This window comes from Furipterus horrens, unplaced genomic scaffold, assembly GCF_987537825.1.
Source record: "Furipterus horrens unplaced genomic scaffold, mFurHor1.1.pri manual_scaffold_2, whole genome shotgun sequence".
NCBI classification, from domain to species: Eukaryota; Metazoa; Chordata; class Mammalia; order Chiroptera; family Furipteridae; genus Furipterus; species Furipterus horrens.
The window spans coordinates 131,837,380-131,857,473 of record NW_028327172.1 but is presented as its reverse complement, the minus strand read 5'-3'; positions in this window follow the sequence as shown (position 1 = coordinate 131,857,473).

The window sequence follows — 20,094 nt, the reverse complement described above, 5'->3', positions numbered from 1 at the left end:
TGGTGGCGTAGTTTCATTTTTTTTTTTTTTTTTGTATATCCCTGTCTAGTTCTCCCAACAGCATTTGTTGAGGAGGCTCTTTTCACTCCATTTTATGTTCCTTCCTCCTTTGTCAATTATTAGTTGACCATATAGACCCAGGTTTATTTTTGGGCTTTCTATTCTGTTCCACTAATCTATATGTCTGTTCTTATGTCAGTACCAGACTCTTGATTACAGCGGCCTTGCAGTACAGTTTGATATCAGGTATTGTGATTCCTCCTACTGTGTTCCTCTTCTTCAAGATTGCGGTGGCTATTTGGGGTCTTTTTTGTTCCAAATATATTGTATTTTTATAAATTTTTTAAAAGTATATTTTATTGATTATATTGTTACAGTAGTCCCAATTTCTTTTCCCTTTACTACCCTCTGCCCAGTAACCCTCTTCCCTCCAGCAATTCTACCCCACTTAGTTCATGTCCATGGGTCATGCATATAAGTTCCTTGGCTTCATCCTTTCCTATATTGTTCTTAACTTCTCTCTATTTTGTACCAACCAATTATGCTTTTAATCCCTGATCCATTTCCCCATTTCTCCTCCTTACCCCTCTCAGCTAATAACCCAACAAATGATCCCAATACCTATGATTCTGTCCCTATTCTGGTGTGCTTAGTTGGATTTTGTTTTTATTTTTTAGATTTAGTTGTTGATAGTTGTGAGTTTGTTGTCATTTTAGTGTTCATAGTTTGATCTTCTTTTTCTTAAGTAAGTCCCTCTAACATTTCATATAATAATGATTTGGTGATGATGAACTCTTTTAGCTTTATCTTGTCTGGGAAGCACTTTATTTGCCCTTCCATTCTAAATGATAGCTTTCCTTTCCTGGATAGAGAAATGTTGGCTGTATGTCCTTGCTTTTCATCACATTAAATACTGCTTGACAGTCCCTTCTCGCCTGCAAAATGTCTTTTGAGAAATCAGCTGATAGTATTATATGCATCCCTTTGTAGGCAACTCTCAGCTTCTCTCTTGCTGCTTTTAAGATTTTCTCTTTAACTTGAACCTTGAATATTTTAACTATGATGTGTCTTGGTGTGGTCCTCTGGGTCTAGCTTGTTTGGGACTCTTTGTGCTTCCTGGACATGTATGTCTATTTCCTTGGCCAAATTTGGGAAGTTTTCCTCCATTATATTTTCACATAATCTTTCAATTTCTTGCTTTTCCTCTTCTCCTTCTGGCACCCCCATGATTTGGATGTTGGTGTGTTTAAAGTTGTCCCAGAGGTTCCTAAGCCTCTCCTCATTTTTTTCAATTCTGTTTTTCTCATTCTTTACTGGTTGACTGTTTTTTCTTCCCTTATGTTTCAAATCACTGATTTGAACCCCAGTTTTTTTCCCTTAACCATTGGTTTTTTTGTGGATTTTCCTTTATTTCACTTAGCATAGCCTTTATGTCTTCCCTTATGCATTTGCCATACTCAAGCATATCTGTCAAGCATGTGAGCATCTTTATCATCAGTGTTTTGAATTCTGTGTCTGTTAGTTTGGCTATCTCCTGGTCACTTAGTTCTCCCACTGGAACCTTGATCTGTTTCCTCTTTTGGGCCATACTTCTCTGTCTCTTCATCTTGATAGGCTCCTGTGTTTGTTTGCCTCTGTGTCTTAGGTAGAGCTGTTACTCCTGTTATGTTGTAAGGGACGGAGCCTTACGGATTCATCTGTACAGGTTGACCTGTTTTACCACATTGCGGCACTGTGTGAGGGAGAGGGGTCTGAGAGGGAACAATGCTGCTTGCCCTGCACTCACCCCTTTTCCAGGCAGTTCTCTCACTTTTTTATGGGATGGGTGCCCCTCTAGCCATTTCCCTAGCCATTATTTCCAGAATGGGTGGGTCTGTGGATGTTCTAGGATCGTGGGGGCCCTTTAAACAAGTGGAATCCTCTGAGAGACTGGCAGTTCCTTCATCCACCACAACCCCCACTGGTTTGCACAGTCATAAGCAATGAAGCTTGGTTTTCCCCGGTGCTGGGACCAGGAGCTCTGTGGTCTGGTCTGGTGCTGGGAATGCTCTTCAGGTGTCCCTCCTGACTTTTTAAAATGTGTGACTGTGCTTTCCACTGGCCTACCACTGCTACTGCTGCTGCCACCACCACACTGCATTCTCTCCACCCTGGCTCCGCCCCTCCTACCTGTCTGGTTGAGTATTTCTTCTCTATATCTTTGTTTGTTGTACTTCCGTGAAACTCGATTGTTGGGAACTTCTGGTTATTTCTAGTTTTGAAGTAGTTGTATTCCTCCTTAGTTGTGGAGGGAGATGCAGCATGTCTGTCTACACCTCCATCTTTGCCAAAAGTTTTCTAAGTTTTTGAAGTATTTGTTCTAGGTCTGTGGAATATGTCATTGGTATTTTAATAGGGATTGTATTGAACCTATAAATTGCTTTTGGTAGTATAGACATTTTAATGATATTGATTTTTCCCATCCATGAAGATGTTATATACTTCCAGTTATTTGTATCTTTCTTAATTTCTTTCTTCAGTGTTATGTAGTTTTCGAGTATAGGTCTTTTACATTCTTGGTTAAGTTTATTTCTAGGTACTTTATTTTTCTTGCTATAGTAAATAGGATTTTCTTCTAGTTTCTATCTCTGATATTTTATTGTTGGTGTACAGTAATGCCTTCAATTTCTTTTTTTTTTAATGTGTTTTATTAATTATAATGTTACATTTGTCCCAATTTCCCTTCCCTCTGCTCCCTTACACCCGGTGGCCCCCTTCCCTCCAGTTGCCCCCCCCTTTTAGACCATGTCCATTAGTTGTGCATATAGTTCTTCTCAATCTCTCTCTGTCTATTCCATTCCCTCCTACCATGATCCTTAATTCCTATATCATCTCCCTCTCTCTCCCCGTTTCCCCTCCCTGTTTACCTCCCCCCAATATGTTCCCCATTCCTATAGTTCTTTTTCCACTCTCATTGCCTATTTAGTTTGCCTTTGTTTCAATTCCCTAGCTTCTGTTGTTGGTTCTTGTGATGCAGTTTTCATTTTAGTGTTCATAGTTTTGATCCTCCTTTTTCTAAACCAGTCCCTTTAACATCTCATATAACAGTGGTTTGGATCTAATGAACTCTTTCAGTTTTGTTTTGTCCTGGAAAAACTTTCTCTGCCCTTCTATTCTGAATGACAATTTCGCTGGATAGAGTATTCGTGATTGTAGGTTTTTGCTTTTCATTACTTTGAATATTTCTTGCCAATCCCTTCCTGCCTGCAGGGTCTCCCTTGAGAAGTCAGCTGATAGTCTGATTGGGATCCCTTTGTACATGATTCTTTTCTTCTCTCTTGCTGCTTTTAAGATTCTCTCTTTATCTTTAACTTTTGACATTTTGATTATAATGTTTCTTGGAGTGGTTCTCCCTGGTTCCAGTTTTTTTGGAACTCTCTGTGCTTCCTGGACCTGTAAGTCTATTTCCTTCCCCAAGTTTGGGAAGTTCTGCTTTATTATATTTTCACTTAATTTTTCAATTTCTAGTTCATCTTCTTCGCCCTCTGGCAAACCAATGATTCTTATGTTGGGTCTTTTATAGCTGTCTCAGAGGTTTCTGATCCTCTCATCATTTTCCTTGTTTCCCGTTTTTTCTCTCTGCACTGGTTGACTGTTTGTTCCTTCTCTATGTTCTGGTTTGTTGATATGAACTCTGTATTTTTTTTCCTCACCATCTGTCTCGTATGTGGTTTTGTTCCTTTCATTATGAGTGTTTTTTTATTCTTTCTCATCTTTTTCCAGATCTTTTGTTAATTCTGTAAGCCACCTGATAACAATGGCCCTGAACTGAGCCTCTGACAGGTTTCTTATTTGTTCATCTGTCAGATTCTTATCTGTTGCCTGGTGAGCTGTGCCACCGGGATTTCTATAGTTTTCTGCCTCATTTTGACAGATGCGTTTTGTTTTCTTGGGCCGGCTATAGGGGGCAGTGCCTGTGTACTTGTCACGACCCAGCGACCGGCGGCAATCCGCAACCTTTTTCGCTGCGTTGTGACCCTTTGTCATCACAACCCAGCGACCGGCGCCTATCCGCAACCTATTTCGCAGCCCTGTGGCGCTTTGTGTGGGGGCAGGGGTCCAAGATGGATTCACGCAGTTATTCTGCTAAGAGACCCGTCCTCCTGCCCTCTGGGCCTCACTGTTCAAGGCAATGTGGTGGCTGCTTTCCCCAGCATTGGGGTTGCAAGCTGCCAGGGGTTCGACTGCAGCCGGGATTGTTCTCCCTGCTGCTGGGATTGTTCTCCCTGCCACTGTCCCTGGTGCGACTGCAAACAGCACCACCCACTTTTGCTCTTCCTACCTGCTCAAAGGGTGCCGCTGGTTTATAACTTCATATGTTGGGCTTCCGTGTAGTTTTATTTTCTGGAATTTCTAGTTATCTTTTGTTTTGAAGTAGTTGTATTCCTCTCTAGTTGTAGAGGGAGACTGAGCATGTCCGTCTAAGCCTCCATCCTGGCTGGAAGTCCCAATTTCTGAATATTGACTTTGTACCCTTCTATTTTGCTAAATTCACTTATTAGGTTGAGTAGTTTTTTTGTGGAGTCTATAGGGTTTTTCATATACACTATCATGTCATCTGCAATTAATGACAGTTTTACATCCTTTTTTTCCAGTTTGGATGCTTTTTATATTTTTCTTATCTGATTGCGGTGTCTAGAACTTCCAAGATTATATTGAATAGAAGTGGAGAGAGCGGACATCCCTGTCTTGTTCCTGATCTTGGAGGAAATGCTTTCAGTTTTTGCCCATTGAGTACGATGTTGGCTTCAGGTTTCTCGTAAACATATGGTCTTTATTATGTTGGGGTATGCTCCCTTTATTCCCATTTTGCTGAGTGTTCTCATCCTACATGGATGTTTTACTTTACCAGATGCTTTTTCAGCATCTATTGATATGATCATGTAATTTTTGTTTTTCATTTAAGTTATGTGACACGTTACATTTATTGATTTGAGAATATTAAACCATCCTTACATCCTTGGGATGACTCTCACTTGATCATTTTGTATGATCTTTTTAATGTGTTGTTGGATGTGGTTTGTCAATATTTTGTTGAGGATTTTAGCATCTATGTTCATCAGCAATATTGGCCTGTAGTTTTCTTTCTTTGTTGTGTCTTGACCCGGTTTTTGAATTAGGGTAATACTGGCTTCAAAGAAGAGTTTGGGAGTCTTCCCTCTTATTGGATTTTTATGAATAGTTTGAGAAGGATAGGAGTTAGTTATTTCATAAATGTTTTGTAAAATTCACCTATGAAGCTGTGCCATCCAGGGCTTTTGTGTGCTGGAAGTTTTTTTTTTTTTATTACTGCTTCAATTTCACTAGTTGTTATTAATCTCTTTAGGCTTTCTACTTCTTCTTGATTCAGTTTTGGAATATTATATGTTTCCAGAAATTTGTCCATTTCATCTAGGTTGTCAAATCTTTTGTGCCTTATTTTTTTTTTGTGTGTGTGTGGTAATGACTGCCACAAGTATAAAACCTAAATTTAATCATGAAAAATAACTAGGTAAATTTAAACTGAGGTACATGTTACAAAATAATTATCCAATATTCTTTTTTTAAAGTATATTTTATTGATTATATTGTTACAATAGTTCCAATTTTTCCCCTTTGCTCCCCTCTGCCCAGCAACACCCTCCCCCAATAATCTCCCCCGCCCAAGTCCATGCCCATGGGTCATACATACAAGTTCTCCTGCCTCACCCTTTCATATATTCTTCTTCTTTTTTGTTAATTGTTAATTAATTATTTTAACAATAAAAAATAACAATCCCTCCCTCTCAGACTTAAGACCCTTTATAATCTTATAAAGGACCATGGGCGAAGGTCTCGAGCGCCTCTAGCTGGAGCTGCTTCAAGCTGGAAATGGTCATCGTCCTACCTACCCTTGGGTCCTGAAATCCCTAATAAGAGTGGGGGTGTGGAGGGAAGAGTGGCCTTCCCACATGGGGAAGGATCGCGCAGACTCCAGGTTGGTTGGCTGTCCCCGGACAATGGCATGCTTGATTTAACAGGCTGGCATCTTTGTTGTATTCTGGAGGCAACAGATTTGGCAACAGTGTTAAAGGACATCATTCAATCCATAACCACTAGATGACAAAAGACAGGTATTAATTTTCCAATGTCCCACATTAGGGAAAAGAAGGGCTTCTTTGGAGGAATGTGTGCCAGGTTCATCTAATCTGTCCAAAACCCTTTTTCCCATTATACTTAGTTTGGGCTGAGGGGAATATTTTAGGTTTCCCCCCTCTACGTACAGACAATCACACAGGCAATGAGATTATAGGCTTATGCCCTTTGAAAACAGAAAACACATGTTAATTTATGTAACATAACCCACATACAAGTCTCTAAATCTGTAGGACTGTCTTATCAGAAAGACATCCAGTTGCAAGGCACTTGAGTCTTCTTGCCTGTAAATTAAACATCCTTGATAATGCCACAGACATAGTTTAACTTTCAAATGAAAACAAATTTTAAATGAAAAGAAACCTTAAAGATGGTTAGCTGTACTACTTTACAGTCTACCACTGAGCATTGTGATTTTCCTTGAATTGCGATTTTCTCCCTGGGATTACCCTCCTTGTCATTAAAGGGACTGCATTAAGTCCAGTTTTAATTTATCCTGTTCGTTTGCATAAACACAACAAGAACAGAAAGTGATCACTTATGATCTTTAGTTCTGCTTTGCTGGAACTTACACAAGGAACATTTAGGGTGACCTTCAGTCTGCCCTTCAAGGCCCAGAAGCAGAACCACATACCTGGCATTCAGCCTTGCCTGTAAACACCTGTCTTTTCCAAGTCCTTCTGGTTTTCCATTGTGCCTTAAGGTCCCATCTAGCCATCTTTCAGGAAAACAACCTTCATTCCTTCCCTGGAAAGATTGCCATGGGCCGCGCATTCATCCAAGGTACCAGGCCTTTTATCTCGTGAACTTTTATGACCTTTGAAAGTCAATCCCAGTTCCTCAGGGCTTTTTGGTAACAACCAAAGCCCAAGCATGTCTCTTTCAGGCATGACATTCCAGTCAAAGTCTTAGTTAAAAACAAATAAACCTCTATTAACAACTGGTTTTATTAGTTTTATGCAAAGAAACCTATGTCATTACTTACGTCTCTAGAATGACAAACTCTGGAGGAATCAGATAGGGAGAAAGATATACAGTGTGAAGGAAAATCCTTGTCCTAATATTCATGAAACTTACATTTCCATTCTTTATATTTTCATTTTTTCCACCACTAAAAATTTTTTGTTTTTCCATTACAGTTGTCCCACTTTTTTCCCCCTCTTGCTTCCCTGCACCCTGCCCCCCCTTCTCCCATATTCATTCCCCACCCAGTTGTCTATGTCCATGGGTCATTTATACATGTTCTTTGGCTACACCCTTCCCCTTCTTACCCCCTTCTCTTCCTCCCATCTCCCCCTTTATTACTGTTAGTTTATTCCTTGTTTACATACCTCTGGTTCAATTTTGCTCATTAGTTTGTGTTGTTCATTAGTTTCCAGTAATAGGTGATAGCATAAGGTATTTTTCTTTCGTTGCCTGGCTTATTTCGCTAAGCATAATTCTCTCTAGTTCCATCCATGTTGTTGCAAATGGTAGAAGTTCTTTCTTTCAGCACTTATTCATTGTCATTTTCCCCCTTTGTACTGGTGTTCCTCTCTCTCTCTCTCTGTTTCTTCATCTTCTTAAAGCAGACCCTTTAGCATCTCTTGCAATGCTGGTTTGGTGGTGATGTATTCTTTTAGCCTTCTTTTGTCTTGGAAACTACTTATTTCACTTTCCATTTTGAATGAGAGCCTTGCTGGGTAGTGTAGTCTTGGTTGTAGGCCTTTGTTTTTCATTGCTTGGAATATTTTTTGCCATTCCCTTCTGGCTTGTGGTGTTTCTGCTGAGAGATCTGATGACAGCCTTGTTGGAGCTCCCTTGTATGTTATTAGTTGTTTCTCTCTTGCTGCTTTTAGGATTCTCTCTTTGTCTTTGAATGTTGGCATTTTAATTATGATGTGTCTTGAAGTGAGCCTGTTGGGGTTGATCTTCATTGGGACCCTCTGTGCTTCCTGGACTTGCACGACTCTTTCTCTCCTCATGTTAGGGAAGTTCTCTGTCAGTTTTTCAAAGAGGTTTTCTATCCCTTGCTCTTCTTCTTCTCCTTCTGGAATTCCTATGATACGGATATTATTACATTTCATGTTATCCTGCAGCTGTCTTAGAACCTCTTCAGTCTTGTTCAGTCTTTTTTCATTTTGTTGCACTGTCTGGGAGTTTTTGTGTACGTTGTCCTCCAGCTCACTGATCTGATCTTCTGCTTCCTCTAGCCTACTTTTAATTCCTTCTACTGTGTTCTTCAATTCAGAGATCATATTCTTCATTTCCTCCTGGCTCTTATTGATAGCTTCAATGTCCTTTTTCATGCTGGCGTAATTCTCAGTAAGTTCCTTGTAGTTTTTCTGGAGTTCTTTGTAGTTTTCGCTGAGCTCATTGAGCTTCTCCATAATTCATGTTTTGAATTCCATATCTGATAGTTTGCTCCCCTCTCTTTCATTTAGCATTCTTTCAGGGGATTCTACCTTTCCTTTCGATCCTTTCGATGAGGGGTTGTTTGTCTGTCTCCCCATTTTTGTGACTCCTGTTGTTTGTTGGTGCTTCTTAGAATGATCTGCACTTCCTGGATCTGCCCCTGGTGGCATCAGATCCTGTACCAGCCTGGGCCTAGGCAGTCTGTTGCAGACTTCCAGGGATCTACTGCCTTTGTCTATCTTCTTTAGTTGTTAATCTATTCAATCTGTGATTAGCCATCAGGCTTAAAGACCAAGGGTGTGGCAGCTTAATTCCTGTAGATTGGGCTTTTGCTTCCCCTCAGGCTGATGCCACTTGGAGGGGGGGGGGACGGTCTGCCTGCAGCACTGGGTATGAGTCAGCACTGGGACCCAGTCAGCTGCTCCCCCAGTTCTCCCCTCAAAGCCACCACACCAAACTCTCCCCAAGCATCTCCAGTCCTCTCTGCCTTCTCTCCGCTCGATCCTAGGGTAAGTGGGGGCCAAAATATTTTTGTATGTCATCTGCTTAAGAGCTCTTTTTCTCCCGCTGTTTCTCTCTGGCTAGCAAGAAACCCTGTGGCTTTTTGCTTTTCTCAGCTGGATACTATTTTACTTTCCACTCTGTTGCTGTAGGCTGGGAAGCTCAGCTGGGAGTTTAGACCCTGCCCTTCTCAGGGGGAATCCCCGGCTGCTGAGCTGTTTCTCAGTCCCTTCAGCTGCCACCTGTGTGAGCCCAGCCAGCCCTTCCATGTCTCCGCACTCCCTACCAGTCACGTTGTGATGTAGCAGCCTTTTCTGTCTCTCCGTGGTTATAAGACTTCTCTCCAGCTAGTGTTCAGTTGGTTATTCCAGATGATTTTTCCAAAATTAAGTTGTAAATCCAGACTAGTTCTGGGAGGAGGTTAATGTAACTTCCACTTACTCCTCCACCATCTTGTTTCTCCCTCTAATATTCTTGTATAATATTAGTATATCGAAATATATAAAAATTCAGCAACTGTTCCAAATTAAGTGAAACTGAGGAGACATGACAACTGAACGATACCAGCTATTCTGGATTTTCTTTGCCCTTAAACAACATTATAAAGAAAATTGGTAAAATTTGGACTAGTCTGTATATGAGAGAGAAGTATTGTATCAATGTTAAGTTTAAGAATTTGATAATTATACTGTGGTTTTGTAAAACAACACTTTTTTTCAGGCATTGTACAGTGAATTACTTAGGAAAGAAGAATCATCATACATTTAACTTCCTCTTAAACATTTCAGAAACTGTGGTATATTTACATAACAGCATACTATGCAGCAGGACAAAAGAAGATCTCCTACTCTTTACAACAGCATGGCTGGAACTGAAGAGTATTATGCTAAGTGAAATAAGCCAGGCAGTGAAAGACAAATATCATATGATCTCATCTAAAAGTGGAACCTAATGAACAAAAATAAACAAATGAATAAAATAGAATTAGTGACATGGAAATAAGGAACAAACTGACAACAACCATAGGGGAGGTGTGTGGGGGTAATGGGGGAAAGAAGGACAAGGGTCTACTCAAGGAACAAATGTAAAAGACCCATAGGCATGGACCACAGTGTGGGGAAGGGATTGACTGTGGAAGTGGAGGTGGGGAGTGAGCGGGGCAGGGGAGAGAAATGGGAGAAAAGTTGGGACAACTCTAATTGAACAACAATAAAATTAAAAAATGAAAATAATTTTGAAATTCAAAATTAAATAAAAGAGAATTAATATGCACACATGTGTAGAAATAAGGGGAAAGTGGATAAAGCAAATGCAGTAACATGAAGATTTGAGGACTCTGAAAAATGTTTGAAAATTCTTTATACTATTCTTAAAACAAAGATTTTAATTAATTAAAATAGTTGGTTAGATAAAATAAGTATAATTAACCTACATTGGTGGTGTGAATAGTTCCTTTTTAAAGAAAATGTTAATCATTCTCAGCTCAATGTTATGGGTTGATATTTCAAACTGATGAGAAACATTGACAGATAATTGAAAATTTAAATAATTGACTTTAGAAGGATAATTTTTCTTATAGTTTACATTTAATGATTAAAATCAAGTGATGTAAACTCAATTGAAGTATTTATAAAATAATGTATTTAATGAAAGAAATAAGTCATATTCTTTGATCATCCCAATAACATTCATAGAAAAGTGGCTTAGTTTTGCTCTAAAACCCTTAACACAATTCTTGAAGTTATCTCTTCTCGGCTCTTTACAAAAAGCCATCTATCTCGTGACAAGTTCTTCCTATGCCACAGTGCCAGGGACAAAAGTACAGAGAATGGGATTCCCTGATATTAATATACTTTAATATAAATGAATATGAAAGTTATCAAAAGCTTTATAGAAATTTGAAACAGAGGTTTATTATATACCTGTTTTTGAAGGAGAAACCATTCACTTAACCTATGCAAATTTGACTAAATTATGAAGAGTTTAACTTGATTAAATAAGGCTTAACTCAGAAACACCTGGAATTTAAGAAGACAAGATTCTACACATTGTCATCTGCAGAATAATTATTTGTATTAGCAAGGAATTTGTACACTTCAATTTTATGAGAGGATTTAATTATTTTCAGCTGTAGAAAAGCTTCTAAGAAGCTTTTTATTAAAAAAGATTAATACATGAACTGAAAAGTTTACCCTAAAAATTCAAAGCACAAAAACTTTTAAATTCATGTAAAAGTGCTGACAACCAAAGAAAAATATAATGCTATACATATTAAAGTATAATAAAAATTGCATGATGATATTTCTCTGTCCATAAAAATATAGTGCTCGCTTACAATGGCCTCTTTAGAGAGTACTGTGATGTCACAGTATAAGTCTGTCCTGGATCATTGCTTTGAAATTCCAGCAGAAAAAATACACATTTTTACCTTTGGTAGATTTTTCTAAAAATTCATCTGTTATGCAAGTGTTCTAAAATACACAAAAATTTAAAGGTCAGCATAATGAACCATCATATAGTGTCTTCCACAAATACTTTAGGATGTATAGAAAAAAATCCCTTTTCCTATAGAATTTCCAGTCTTTAAGAATTACTTAATAGAATTATTCTAACAGGGGTTAGAATGATATTAGTCCACATCATGACAAAATTGAAGGCATAAAATGTCACATTCCAACTAATAATTGTTGAGGGCTTGTAGTGGGGTCAGCTGGACATAGCCTCCCTTTAAAACCTTAGTGATTTCACAGCTTTGACTGTTCTGAACCAGGCTGAGGATGACACAAAAATCAAAACAAAAAATATTCACATGTGACCACTTAGTTAAGCTTTTGTTCATCCATTTGACAATCCTTAAAATGAATGATTATGTATTTCCTCCTAGCATGAACCCTCTGTTCCCTCTGCAATTGGAACAAATTGATAAAAAGGAGGATTTCTCTGTTGATTTGGTGAGACAAGTAATGCCAGAAAACAACAAACTAGGCTTAAATCTAATTCTGTCACATATTGAGTAATTTTGGACTTGTGAACTACTTTCTCTAAGTCTGGTATATACAAGCTATATATGTGGATAACCATGCCTTCTCATATGGATATTTCTAGGAAAATTAAATGAAGAAACATACGTAAAATATCTGGTATGTTTCAGCCTTAATAAATGTTTTTTCTTTATTTTCCTCATTATTCTTTTATTTATTCCATAAATGTTTACATGTGAGTATATAAACATTTAGAGAGAACAAAATAGAACATGTGTTGTAAGATGAATGTGACATTGAACTGTAAATACATACACAGTGTCTTATGAAAAGTTATGCATGAAATGGCTTTATGACAGATAGAGGAAAGAGTATTGACTCTATTCATTTATCTGTTGCCATAAAGCCAGTATTTATTTTGTGCCTACAGATACAGTGCTCAACAAAGTAGAGGTTCTTCCTTTCTTCTGAAGGCCCATATTCCTAAAAGGATGGGTGTAAGGGACAAGATAGATAAATACAAATATCATGTCTACTCACTAAAAACTCAGATAATTAGAGTGCCATGGGACATATGAGCTAGTGGTACACAAAAGACCACACTACAGTGATCAATTTCAGGGAATGCCAGGGCATAGAATATCATATTCTGCTGCAGTGCTTACTGTTCTCAGTTTTACATTTAAATAGTACCTCCTAGAATTGCTAAATATGATGACTACGTGTTAGGAAATGACATCTAAACTGAGACCTAAAGTATAAGCTGGTCAGGGAAATGTTTTGGGTAGAAGGGTGTGTAGAAGAGAAGGAAGAATACATATAAAGTGGTATAAGGAAAAGAGGGCTTGAAATTATGCCTTTGGATATAAAAGAAGCTCCGTGTGATAGGGAGGTAGAGGGAAAGGCGTGACATGATGGAAGATGAGACTAGAATGAAAAACAGAGGTTCAGAGCAGATGAATATTTTAGAACATGTTAAGAGACTGAGTTTTATTCTAAAGGCAATAGTTAGCCACTGAAGGGATTTGAGCATCAGATGTATGTTTCTGAAGTATCCAGTGTAGATTTAGACTCTGAGATAACCCAGGAGATAGGCAGGGAAGCCAGAAGGAAGAGTTAGGTAGAGCTCACAGAACTTGAAGATGGGTTACATGAAGGAGATAGGGAATAAGTAAGAGTCAACGATAAAGCCCAATACTGACTCCACAAACTGCACGAATGGTGGTACCATTAAGATATAGAAGTCAGAGAAACAGGGTTAACAAGACAGATGAGTATAACTTGGAATCTAGTACTCAGAACTGTGGGTAATTAGGGGTTCCTAAGCAGGAGGATGCAGGCCAGAAAGTGAAAGAAAACGAGGCTGACCAAGGTAAATCAATACAACAATAGCTTGTAAAGCACTGAGTCAGAATTTTGTTGTTGATATTCATTATGAATCTCATGTTTCTAAGTTCTCCTTTGTAGCATATATTCTAGATTTCCTTGTCACTAGCATAATAGATCCTTCCTATGAGTGATTCTCAAAAGAGATAGAAAGGGTAGAAGGAAAAGAAACTTTCCTATTTCCAGCTGTAAACAAGATCTAGGGCATCTGTGGATAGTGACATGGGGTTCGGCCAGTGGCTTCAGGCGTAGTACTGAGTATAACATTCTGGGAGAAAGCAGCTGAGAGCATTTGTAGCAGCTTTTCAGTGATTTCTGCATTTTCAGATTTCTTTTCTTTCTCTTTCTTTTCTTTTTTCTTTTATTTTCTCCTTCCTTCCTTCCTTCCTTTCTCTCTCTCTCTCTCTCTCTCTCTCTCTCTCTCTCTCTCTCTCTCTCTCTCTCTCTCTCTCTCTCTTTCTTTCTTTCTTCCTTTCTTCCTTCCTTCCTTTCCTTCTTCCTTTCTTTCTTTTCTTTTCTCTCTCTTCCTTCCCTCCTTTCTTTCTTTCTTTCTTTCTTTCTTTCTTTCTTTCTTTCTTTCTTTCTTTTTCTTTCTTTTCTTCCTTATTCTTAGTTGAGTAATACCATGATCAAACTTGCATTTACGAAGAGCTCACTGGTGACAGGAAAAGATGAAAAATTAGGTAAAGGAAATTAATCACTCACAGTTTATTTAGATGTTGGTGAATTATTTGATTAAGTCACTCATAACCTTGTTGATAAAATGGAAAAACTATGGATTGAGTGAAAGTCCTGGTATTTGAGATGCTGGTAGATTAACAGTCACCTTAATGGAAGTCCCCTGTGATACAACACGCAAATATTTTTCCTTACAGAGATATCTAGTTTTGAAAAGCATTTTAAAAAAGATAACTGATCTATAAAATATGTGAACAACATAATTTAGGGCAAGCATGTTTATACATCAATATGACAGTGTAAGAATTGGGATTGTAAAAGAGGTTAGATTGAAATATCAGGCAGAAACAAGCAAAATAAAATTTAACAAATATATTACTTTTTTCTCCCAAACATGTATTTCTTTCATAATAAAGGAAGTTTATTTTGTTCTATATTCTTCCCAATTACAATTTGAACTCTCAGTAAGTGCTCATTCTTGTCAATGTATTCTCAATATTTTTTAAATGTTCACTGATATTGGAACATTATGCTTATGTCAATATTTATTGTCTCAAGATGCTGGAACATGGTTTGAAATGCTCTAATATACTCCTTTAGTGTCCTCAAACAAGAGAAGATGCACAACCTTGATCTCAATATTGAAATGCAGCTTATAAATGATACTCCATGAATAATATGCATAATATTCATCCCACATTCAAAAACCTCTTCTAAGGAAAAACTTTAAAATGTGGGGGTTCAAAACTATATAAATGACTTTTTTTCAAAATAAGCTATGCAAGAGAGTGGAATTCCCAAAAAAAAAGAATTAAAAAAAAGGAAAGAGTAGGAGAAAGTTTAAAAAAGTATAGTAGATCCTCTGAAAGAAATGTTATGCTCTTATTCAAAATGATGGCTGTAAATAAATGTAGCATTGTGCAAGTGCTTATGCTATAATACTGATAGGTTTTAAAGAATGCAGAGTAATATTTTACCTTTAATTACAATTACATAAAATTTAAATTAATAAGAGAAAGACTGGAAAGGAATATAACAAATTATTTACCCAATTTTTGTTAGAAATAGAACTATGGTGATTTTTATTTTATTTTATCTAGACTATATGCTATGTTACATATATACACATATATTCACATACACACACACACATATATATATTACACACCCTAAATAAGCAATAATATGAAGATTGTGGACAGGGTATTTCCCTTTAATGCATATAAAACATTTTTTTCTGCCTCAATTATTATTCAATCTTGTGCATGTTTTTATGTATCTCCAGATTTTTCTAATTAAAGTATAACCTCTCTTAAGGGCAAGATTTAAGTTTTATTTATTTACAAAGACCATGTTTTTGCATACTTTCCTCAAAATAGGCACTCAATAAATATTACACAAAGTTATGTATCTAAGCCATAAATTAATAGAAAATATTTTGATTGAGAAACTACTATCCTCATAAGTAAACACCCAGAATGTACTGAAGTTAAATTATCAGCAAGTTTCAACTTTATGCATCTATTTAGAAACAAAAATATCAACAGATCAATAAAGTGGAAAATGAGACAAATCATTGGTAGCATATCATAGATAGTAGTAATTTGCCCTGTGTAAAACCAATCTGTCTTTTAACAGAACATAAAAGAATTTTTTATTTAAAAACCCTGAGAGAAAATTTTCATCTAGAGAGTAGAGGAAGAAAAATTATAAATATCTATAATTTATATCATTTATATTGCTAAACTACACTTCTAAACTACAAATACATCTTCAATGCATGTTAGAAAATGTGTTACTTACATGTGACTTAAATGACATGAGTCTTATAATATCTTGACAGTGCAACCTGGAAACATCTTAAAGAATTAAGCAATACACTTACAAAATGAAAACAAATATGTGTATCTGCCTATGGAAGAAATACATATCATAGTCTATTCCAATGATGAGATATTAAGTGGATATAAAATATATATACCAGTCTACATAAGTGAAAACAGTTCTGCAAGAACATATGTATTTATTTATGTCTTCAGAAATGTTCACATATTCCATCTTCTCCTCCTGCAGGACACGCAATCTGAATTACACAAGTAGCATAAGAGCCAGATAAACAAAGTCAACATTTTTCAGATCTCACTGTCACTAATCATTAGTGATCTTGGGTCAATGACTATCTGGCTTCAAAAATATGAGAGATAGGGACTTCTGGCCAAGATGGAGGCCTAGACAGACACGGTGGGTCTCCCTTCACAACTAAGAAAGAATACAATTACCTCAAAACTAGAGACAACCAGAAGTTCCAGAAAATCGAGCTGCATGGAAGTCCAACAAACAAAGATAAGAAAGAGATAATACTTATCCAGACGGGTAGGAGTGGTGGAGCCCAGACGAAGAGGACACGGTGTGGTGGTGGCAGCAGCAGCAGCAATGGCAGGCCAGCAGAATGCATAGTTACACATTTTAAAAAGTCGGAAGGGACACCTGGGAAACATTCCCAGCTCCTGACCAGACCGTGAAGCTCACAGTCCCAGTGCTGGGGAAAATCGAGCCCCATTGCTTCTGATTGTGAAAACCAGTGGGAGTTGGGGTGGATGAAGAAACTGCTGATCTTTCAGCAGAGTCCACTTGTTTAAAGGGCCCCCACAGTTCTATAACATCCACAGATCCACCCACTATGGGAACGACAGCCAGGGCAAGAACTAGAGGGACACCAGTTCTATATGGAAGTGGGAGAAGTGCCTGGAAAAGGGGCAAGTGCTGAGCAAATGGCATTGTTCCCTCTCAGACCCCTCCCCCACATACAACACCACGACGTGGTGAAAGGGGTCACCCTTACTGATGAATACCTAGGGCTCCATCCCTTACAATGTAACAAGTATGACAGCTCTGCCTAAAACACAGAGGCAAGCAAATACAGGAGCCTGTCAAGATGAGGAGACAGAGAAGTATGGTCCAAAAGAGGGAACAGGTCAAGGTTCCAGTGGGAGAACTAAGTGACGAGGAGATAGCCAACCTAACAGATACAGAATTCAAAGCACTGGTGATAAAGATGCTCACAAGCTTGACAGATATGTTTGAGTAAGGCAAATGCATAAGGAAAGACACGAAGGTTATGCTAAGTGAAATGAAGGAAAAGCCCCACAAAACCAATGGTGAAGGTATGAAAACTGGGTTCAAATCAATGATTTGGAACATATGAAAGAAAAGAACAGTAAATCAGTAAAGAATGAGGAAACAAGAATTGAAAAAAATGAGGAGAGGCTTAGGAACCTCTGGGACAACTTTAAACGTGCCAACATCCAAATCATAGGGGTGCCAGAAGGAGAAGAGGAAAAGCAAGAAATCAATAGCTTATGTGAAAAAATAATGAAGACAAACTTCCCAAATTTGGCAAAGGAAATAGACATGCAAGTTCAGGAAGCACAGAGAGTCCCAAACAAGCTAGACCCAAAGAGGACCACACCAAGACACATCATAATTAAAATGCCAAAGTTTTAACATGAAGAGAGAATCTTAAAAGCAGCAAGAGAAAATCAGAGAGTTACTTACAAAGGGGTGCCTGTAAGACTATCAGCTGATTTCTCAAAACAAACTTTATAGGCAAGAAGGGATTGGCAAGAAGTATTCAATGTGATGAAAAACAAGGACCTACAACCAAGAATGGAAGGGCAGATGAAATACTTTGCAGACAAGATAAAGCTAAAAGAGTTCATTATCATCAAGCCATTATTATATGAAATGTTAAAGGGACTTATTTTAGAAAAAGAAGATCAAAACTATGAACACTAAAATGACAACAAACTCACAACTATCAACAACTGAATCTAAAAAATAAAACAAAACCCAACTAAACAAAACAGAATAGAAACAGAATCATAGGTATGGAGATCATTTGGAGGGTATCAGCTGGGAGTGTGTGGGGGGAGAAATGAGGAAATGGTGCAGCGATTAAGAAACATAACTGGTTGGTACAAAATAGACAGGGAGAAGTTAAGAATAATATAGGAAAGGGTGAAGCCAAAGAACTTAAATGCACAACCCATGGAAATGAACTAAGGAGGTTGGAATTGCTAGAGGGAAGAATGGTACTGGGAAGAGGGGAGCTAAGGGGAAAAATTGGAACTACTGTAACAACATAATCAATAAAATATACTTGAAAATATGAGAGATAATATGATTTATCAAGAGACAATACAATGCTAAAGAAAAATAACCCTCTTAAGAGTATAGACATTACAAGAACACAGAATGAAGCAGATGATAAGCAAACTGACAAGAAGTTCTAGATGACAAGATTAGTTAATAATATACAACATGAAAACAAATAATATATTTTAAAAATAGGTATTTTTAAAGAACATGGAATCATAAAATATTTTGATGATTTCATCAAAGAGGAGATACTTAGCTGGAATTTTCTCTTGATAGACCTCCTTATGTCTCAATACATATTTGAGCAGTTAACCATTTAGGAATTATGTTGTGCAAATATTAAGATTAACTTAAAAATCTTAATTTGCATTACAATTGAATTGTTAATATTATAGAATGGAGTCAATGAGCTGTTAGGACATATTGAACAAATACCACACTAACTTACATATTGGGTTACATTCCACCCAGAGATTTTTAGTTGATGCCTGTGATGGACATTAGGGCTCAATTAGGGACAACTCCGTAAATATCTTTTGTTTAATGGCATGGTGGAATATCAGTATTTTTGAATCAAAATCTTAAGATAAATTGTGGTTATATGATTCAGTATATCTGCTCTTAACCTCTGTTTTACTTTTAAAGGATGTAATTTTCTTGTGCTTAAAATAAAGCAGCAAAATTGATAAGGTTAAAAATATGACCTTCAATATGTTCAATCATATTTTATAATAAAAAATTATGCACCAAATATTGCAGATTTTATATCAAATAGGTCTGCTGAACAACAAAAAATGTGTATTTGAGAAACTTTATAAACTAAGTTCGTAGAAAGCTACTAGAGGAGTAAAGAGCATATAAGAAGTACTAATATGATGATGGGGATATTTTGGATTGCAGAGGTTGAAAACACACTATCTACAGTAGATGTGTGTTTTGGAAGGAGTTAGTAAAGATGCAAACATTCATCAATAAACTTAAGAAAACATTTTAATTGGCTAGAACTGGGGCATTGCCCATTCACATTCAGACTGAAAGGCAGCTCCTAGGGGTCAGGCTCTCTCTGTATGTCCCTCTCCCTGACTGGTCTGCTTTGCTGTGGAATGGCCAGTTCCCTCTTTCTGTGGTACTCAATCCTGAAGTGTGGCACTTACATGTAGGGCTTTAATCCAGACACACTCTGCCTCCTGGTTTCTGCCTCATGATTCCTAATTTCTCTCCATCCCAGAGCCATTCCACTATCAGATGTTTCACATTGACTCTCCCATGGTCAGCAAACCTGATGGCTAGAGTGGTTTTAACGGCTCATGTCCCTGTTGAACTGATCTCATAGCAGACACCTATAGACTGCTGCACAGAGTGCTGTGATTGGCTTCAGCTTGGGTTCCAGTCTAAGAGAGTAGGTCAGAGAACCTCAAGCTTTCTCAGTCGACACTTACCATTAGTATCTCTATAGTACTTCCATGGTGTCCCCTTCAAAAATAAACACTTTACAGCTCCATTTATTAAGTAGGTAAGTACAAAAATTCAATAAGTTCTCATGTCCTAACAACTTAGTGGCCATTGGAAAAAGTTAAAAACATAAGATAAAATAAAAATAATATTTTATTTTATAGTCAAATAATGATATTTACTCAGCAGTGGAAAATATGCACATTTTCCTAATCCTCATTTCTTGACCCATGTCAATTTTCATTACACATGCTTTTTATCATAGTAACCAATCAAACCCCTGTTATGCAAAGATGTGATGTTATGAAAGAAATATAGTGTCATCTAATCTTGAAACCATTAATTAGCCAAGCTAGTATTTTAGTAGTGTTTGATAAATGTCAAGTGTCTT